Source organism: Cibotium barometz, chromosome 31, assembly GCF_041138505.1.
Source record: "Cibotium barometz isolate CiBa-2024 chromosome 31, ASM4113850v1, whole genome shotgun sequence".
Lineage (NCBI taxonomy): Eukaryota > Viridiplantae > Streptophyta > Polypodiopsida > Cyatheales > Cibotiaceae > Cibotium > Cibotium barometz.
In genome coordinates, this window is record NC_141076.1 from 21,514,116 (window position 1) to 21,520,293 (window position 6,178).

Genomic DNA, 6,178 nt, shown 5'->3' on the forward strand with positions numbered 1-6,178 from the left:
TAGATTAGTTTGGTCAATTTTTGACCATTTTTGGGTCAGTTTAGCTTACTTTTTGGAACTAGACTTGAATTAGGAGAGAGGAGAGATGAAATATCTCAATTTTTGGGAATTTAAAACTCCACCACACATGTGAAATAGGTGCCTCCTTCATGAGGGGGAATCCCCACATCTGAGAGGAGTCAAAAATTTATTTTTTTAGTATTTCCTTTCGTCCTTAGTCCACTCTTAATCTTATGTGAGTATTTACTCATTTTTGGGGGGATTTTCTTTATTTCTTCTATTTATCTCCTCCACACATTTGGATGAATCTGATTGGCCCCTCAGAAACTTAATTTAAAATTTTCAGAAAATCTAGACCCCTAGGATAAGGCCTTTTGAACAGATTATAATTGATTTCTAATGCACCTTCTAAAAATCTTTTTGAACTTCTGTTTCGAGGAAATTTATTTTGATAAGAAGATATATTTTTCCATCCAAAAATATCTAAAATTTGAATAGCCTCTCTCTAGAACATTTTCTCTCTCTAGACAAAAACAAGTAGAATTAAGATCTTTTATATTTCTGAAGAGGGATTTGATCAGGGGAAGATACTGGACATCTTGAGGGACTGGGGAGGAATCTTACATTCTCTCCCACTTGAAAAATGCGAGATGTCCTCATCTCGCAAACTGGAGGTAATCCTGCAACAACAGATCGGCCTCTTTCTCCCAGGTGGCATCTTCAAAAGGATAGAACTTCCACTTGACCAATAATTCTCTCAGAATTCTGTTCGTGAGAACCTTTTCTCGAACATCAAGGATTTCTTCAGGATGGAGTTCCATCTGCCCTTGGGTTGAAGAAGTTAAGATTTCATCATCAAGCACATGATTTGGGCTTGGTATATACTTTTTAAGAAGGCTGATATGAAATACATTATGTACTTTGAGATGAGGAGGCAAAAGAAGCTCATAGGCTAAGTTACCTACTTTCTTTGTAATCAGATATGGTCCACAATATCTGGGGGATAACTTCTTGTACTTCCCAAGAGATAGAGAACTTTTTTTGGGGCGTACTCGAATGAAGAACATATATGCTTCTGTGAATTTTCTGTCTGACCTCTTCTTATCTTCATATTGCTTCTGTCTATCCTGCGCAGCTTTTATATCTTTGTAAATTTACTGCATCTGTTGCTCCATGTCATCAAGCATCTGTTTTTGGACATCTTGACCCTAATCAATGGGTCGGACCAAGTTAATGGAGTTAAGCAATCTTGTCCATACAAAGCTTTGAAAGGGCTCATCTCAATACTTCGGTGATAAGAAGCATTGTAGGCAAACTCGACTAGGTGCAGATAGCTTAGCCACTTCTTGGGTTCCCTGCCCCACAGCATGACCGAAGTATATCTTCGATTACTTGGTTCACCCTCTCAGTTTGACCATCGGTCTCGGGGTGGTAAGCTGTGCTGAGATCCAAGGAAGTTCCTACTGCTTCGAAAAATGCAGTCCAGAATCTTGATGTGAATTTGGGATCTCGATCACTTACTATTATTCTGGGTAGGCCATGCAATCTGAAGATTTCCTTGAGGAACACTCTGGCCACATCCACTGTAGTGTACGTTTCTTTTACTGGAATCAGATGATGGGAAACTTTGGTAATGAGTACTGCCTGAATCAATCAAAAGCTTAAAAGGCTTACCCTGATACTCAGCTGGATATGGATGACGGGGAATTGACGGTTTGGCCCTTGGTTTTCAATTGTTGCATAAATCTGTCCTCTTTCTTCTTCCACTACTTCTGCTATTGTGACTGCTCTGGCTGCTGCAGTAGTTTGAGAGGCGAAACTCTTTCTCTTTGGTTGCCCCAGTTCTGGGAAGGAGTTCTGAGGTTACTCTTGACAGAGGCAGACGGCTGAGCTGGAGTTCTCATGGGATTTCCTTGATTTGGGCAAGATGGACCCTTGACTGATAAGAAGGGGCTGGTCTCTGCACTCTCGGTCCTTGACTTCCCTATCCCCTTGACATGGCAGGAGTCAGGCAGTCTTTTAGATGGTGACCAAAACCCTGACATCCAAAACACCAGTTCTCACTTCTGAGCTCATCCCTCTGAATCCTTGAAAGAGGTGGGGCTCCTGAGAAAGTGTTCTAGGGGAAGGGTCTTCCTTCACTTCTGAATCTTCCCGCATCCTGATTCTGAATTGGGCCTTGTTACCTCTTTGGGGGAGGAAAGTTTGAAGTACTTCCCAGGGTTTGAAATCTTTTAAAGTTAGAGGGTGCAGGCTTTTGCGGGACCTTAACAACAAAGGATTTGGCAAAGTCTTTTGCCATTCTTACTGCTTCGGCCATTGAGACACGTTTGGCATTCTTTACTAAGGTGTCCAATGGCTCGTTCATTCCTCAAATGAACTTGGCCAACAGCTGCTCTTCATCCAATTGATGAGAATATTTGAGGAGAAGGGCAAAAGCTTGATGGTACTCTTTAATTGTCCGGCTATCCTGCTTTAGTTCCAAGAACTCATTCATTTTAGATTCAAGGAAGCCTGGAGACAAAACATCTTTCTGAGGTAAGCTTTAAGATTGGTCCAGGTCTGGGTATTTCGGTCGAGACGGTTAGTCTCGCAGTGATTCCTCCAAGCGACCCTGGCCGTTTCCATAATCTTCAACTTGGCGAGAGCCATCTTGCTTCTCTCATTGTAGCCAGTTACATCAAAGTATTCTTCCATAGCCTCAATCCACTTTTCCACTACTTCACCTAACTGCTCCCCTTCACCCTTGAAGGGACCACGTTGGGATCTGTGCAGGGCTTTTCGAACATCCGGATCTAACTCTTCGTCATCAGTTAGAGGATCCGATTGCCTTGCACGGGCCGCGTGCACCTCATGACTCTGACAAAATGAGATTTTTGTCAACTTAACTTTGACAACAGATCTATGATTATTTAATTTTTACGATTTATTTTTTTAAATAGATGATTATTTCATCATACTTCATGAAACAAGATTTACTCTGATAATTTTATTAACCATATTCACAATCATGAAAACAATTTGGATTTTTTTTTGCAAAACATCGTTTATTATCAAAAGTTTTCGATATATACATAGAGCATCACAGCTCCCAAAATCACTGCCTCAATCGTATACGCATAAAGAAGCGAAACTACGAAGGAGACATGCCATGGTACACACGATTCATTACAGAAAGAGGTGCTGTAATTCTACTTCTAGGGATAAAGCGGCTAAGAAGCCTAAAAACTCAGCATGAAATTCTAAAGTTCCTGGGTGAATGATCAAAGAGTTGTACATGCTGAACAAGCCCTAGCCTTATCAAAATCATGGCTAAGGAAATATTTTGCCTGAGCCTCTGACGCTGACTGGTACCTGACATTAATACATCGTCCTCCACAGAACCACATATACTGACGTCGCTCAAGAGGATCAGGAAAGTAAAGACTCTCAAAATGACGTGCGAGTCTCACTCTGCTTACTCGGGTCGTAGCAGAGTTGATGAGTTGTTCGAATGCAAAGGCTGTCATATCCTGACTCTGGGAGAGTTCAGGAATGCCAGATAGATTTGGGGTATCCATCTATAAATTTCCAATTCAATTTATAAGTTTTTCAATTTTTGAAGTTCATTCAACATAATATTAACAAGCGAAAACATTATTTCCCAAATTTACTTTAAAATTTTAAGCAATTTCTACTGCTGTTACGTAAATTTACAACAGCGCTCTGATACCAACTGTGGGATCCCACTGCCCCCTCCGCGCACTGGATTCCCGGTACTTGGCAGAAGAAGCTCCCTCATGCACGGGGCAAGGTTTCCCACTCGGGGCCTCGCCCTCGAATGTCCGGGCAGCACGAGACTAAGCTAGTGGTCATTCCGAAAAGCGAAACCGAGAAAATTTTCCATGCCCGAAAAATGAATTTTTCTAATGAGGTCAAGATATTGAACTAACCTATCTGAATAAACCAAATAGAAGGGGAACTATTACAGACTTAACTTGAAGGAATCAATGCTTTTTTCCTAATTGAATCAGGCACAGCCGTTGATCTATTCATTTGAGAAGTCTTCAGGTTATTATTTAACTATTCGAGTTCTAAGCATATTCCTATTGATCAATTTTATTATTAAAACTCTACTGGTTCTAGCCTAACCCCATCCGGCCCATGGGTTAGCCATCGCCCAACCACTAGAATTGGTAGAACGAGACAAGTACTCACCCACCCATAATTGAATGCCTTTCTTAACTTTTACTTTAGAATACAAATACGCACACACTCCTCTTTAAACTTTAATTTATAAAACAATCCATTGACAAACAATTATTGGTTACAGATGTCATAACTCAAAATTTCCATTCAATCCTTGTTTCTCACAAAACAATATCACTCTGGACTCTCCGTTGAGACCAGCAGGTCAGCAATGAGATCCAGTAACATAAACAGATTACAATAATTTTCTCATCATCATACATATATATATCTTCCACGACATACGCATGGGTGTCCTAAGCACCGCCGCGAGCCCGTGCATCGCTTGGTCAAAACCCTCTAGGATCCTCCTTAGGTGTCCTGGCACTTCACTCAGGGACCGCTTTGTCGGCCCTTGCCCATCGTACTGGAAGCACACCATTTTACACCATACCCAGGCTGGTCAAGACCTGAGTAGGTTTTTGCCGCGTGAGCCATTCTTTGAACACTCCACGCCAGCTGTGCAACCGAACTTCCCTTAGAAAAACACATATACCAAATGCTCCCTCCAACATTCTGGCATAAGACAGTCCTTTAAGAAAACAGGGTTTCTATGCAAGTTTTCAGTTTTGATTTTCTTTATATAATGAGTTTATCTTAATTCCGTATCCCAAGACTTCTAGATCACAGGTCTGGATTCCCAAGCAAAATTCCTCGAATTCTGTAATCTTGATCCTCAAATCAAAATCAAAGGTCTCAACTTAGTTTCAGATTTGGTGGGTGATTTGAGTGAAGATTATTGAATTGGTCACATCGTCTTTTGTTGAAACTAACGAAGGAGTCACGTCTTGGTCATAGTCTGATTAGGGTTTGAGTCTGGAAAGGTTCTCCCTGAACTATCTTTCTCGAAGGGTAATATTTCAATTACTACTTTATCGAATTTCATTCATTGAGTATTTTCCTTTATTGAATTCAAAACTAGTCACGAATTCCTATAAGGAATAAATTAATCATTTATCTAAAATTTTGACTTCAATAGTTTTTCTGAATTTTCTCATTACCATCCTAGAGAATATGAAATGGTATAATTTTCCTACAATGAGTATTTACTTATTCATTTTCCAATATTCATGGGATTTAAACATAGGATTAAAGAGAACTCTTATTTTGATATAAAAAATTCTCTATGCATATATTTATGCATAAAATCCAACTTCTACAGAAATAATACTTTTATATAAAAGAAAATCCTTTTATGCATAAAAAATCAATTTTGATAAAAGTAACACTTTTATTTAAAAAAATCTTTTATGCATCTATTTATGCATAAAAATCAATATTGATGAAAGTAACACTTTTATAATAAAAAAAAATCTTTTATGCATCTATTTATGCATAAAAATCAATATTGATGAAAGTAATACTTTTATAATAAGAAAATTCTTTTATGCATCATTTTATGCATAAAAATCCATATTGCTGAAAGTAACACTTTTATAATAAAAAAATTCTTTTATGCATCTATTTAGGCATAAAAATCAATATTGATGAAAGTAACACTTTTATAATAAAAAAAATCTTTTATGCATCTATTTATGCATAAAAATCAATTTTGGTGAAAGTAACACTTTTATAATAAAAAAATTCTTTTATGCATCTATTTATGCATAAATATCAATATTGGTGAAAGTAACACTTTTGTAATTAAAAAAATTCTTTTATGCATAAAAATCAATATTGATGAAAGTAACACTTTTATAATAAAAAAATTCTTTTATGCATCTATTTATGCATAGAAATCAATAATGATGAAAGTAACACTTTTATAATATAAAAAAATATCCAATATGCATCTTTTCTATGCATAGAATTTAAATCTAAAGAAAATCACACTTTTATAATAAAAAAATAATCAATATGCATCTTTCTATGCATAGAATTTAAATCTAATAGAAATCACTCTTTTATAATAAAAAAACCAATGTGCATCTTTCTATGCATAGAATTTAAA